Source organism: Opisthorchis viverrini (assembly GCF_000715545.1).
Source record: "Opisthorchis viverrini unplaced genomic scaffold opera_v5_342, whole genome shotgun sequence".
NCBI classification, from domain to species: Eukaryota; Metazoa; Platyhelminthes; class Trematoda; order Opisthorchiida; family Opisthorchiidae; genus Opisthorchis; species Opisthorchis viverrini.
Window position 1 is genome coordinate 362,670 of NW_008752002.1, and position 1,601 is coordinate 364,270.

General features: G+C 43.9%; 1 protein-coding gene across 1 annotated transcript in view; it reads left to right on the plus strand.

The window, feature by feature from the left end:
* Positions 1-1,601, plus strand: part of T265_10211 (hypothetical protein) — a gene marked incomplete at both ends in the record, with an annotated part of 40,212 nt that overhangs the window by 10,512 nt on the left and 28,099 nt on the right. The window lies entirely within an intron of this gene.

The window sequence follows — 1,601 nt, forward strand, 5'->3', positions numbered from 1 at the left end:
CTAGCTTTCTGAGGATGGTGGTATATTTTTTTGCTCTACTCCAGTTAGATTGGGAGCAGGAACGCGTTCCAGATATTTAAAACAAACAAGTAATTATGCCCTTATCCCAAAGAATTTGACTACACCACCACAGTTATAACTCTAACTTCTAGCTTCTAACTTCGGTAGGTGTGATGCAAATCTGAAGACCGGAAGCAAGATTTCGTCCTGCTGAGTAGAAGGTCATGGAAATTTGGTAAAGCAGTGGGTCAATTGTGGGTTTGTGTTGATCGGTTACAAAGTCGCCGATGGCATTATCGACCCGAACAAATGGTTCACCCTTGTGGCTATCGCCCAGGAATGCCAATTGTTCATTGATTAATTAATGATGATTAATTAATTAATTATTGATGATTAATTGCTTGCCAAACGTGTCCATATGGCCGAACTTTCATTCAAATCCACTCAGTGGCATGGCATATCGGGCGTATTTATCCCTTGCTCGCAATGTGTCGAGTTTCAACTTGTGTCTGTGTTCACCTCTATTTATGGAAAAGAAAATCCCCAGTGACACAACACTGATGACCACTAAAAGTAGATTTTAATACCACCAACCAAAGTGGATGTTATGGGCGACCTTGACTGCGACATCACGATAAGGAGCCTGCCGAAATTGCGAATATGATTTCTGTGTGCATTGTACGACACGATACGTGAGGGTAGGCATTTCACCAAATGATTGTCACAAACGAAAGAAGGTCAGCGGATGAATAGGGTATGCCGTCATGACGTAAGATGTTTGATAGTGGTAAAATTGTTCCAATTTCAGACCAGCTGACATGTTCCGACATATACTAGTCCCCCCGGACTAGGACCACCCTCAGCGGACGACCTAACCGGTCTTCGTTGGTAGAGGGAAAGTTCTCTAAGACAAATAATAATGTCCCTCCTAGGAGGGAACAAACCGTTCGAATAATCCACAAGAGACCAGCGACAAGCGCTCTCATCTGAAATGTGTTTCCACACGGGGAAAATTTTAGCGTTTGTATGCCACCTGGAGGAACGCCTTGTTATAGAACGATGTTGCATCCATGCGACTGTTCAGACTCTCAGTTGCTATAAAAAACCGCAATAGCCCACTACACAAACCCCGCATACTGGTCTTTCTTGAGATGAGGACATTAAGACTGGTCTTTGTTGCTAGGTTAGGAAATGGCTTCTAATGCGTACCAATTTCAAGGCTAAGTTTACGGGATCAGCGTGAAATGGTCTTAATTACAGAGGCGGCAAGGTCTCTCTTTAGGAAGTGGAATATTATATTGTGTATGTTTGCTGTTCACCGGTATCCAAACTTCTTCATTAAACTGCCGATTTGATTTGTCATACCCACAAACTAATAAGGGTATGACCGGCGCCAGTGTGCATGCGTTCGTAGGAGCCCAGCTCGTCATCATCATTAATTCCAGCACCACTAGTGCTTCACTGCCGTACAACTATCTCAATTTGTTCATAGCCACACCACTCTCGTTTGAACGGCCGTGTTCCTGTTCTGGCGTAATTATCCCGGTGAGTCCACACCAAAGGGAAGCACTGGACTCGAGTTTCGCTCTTATTAGAGCTCA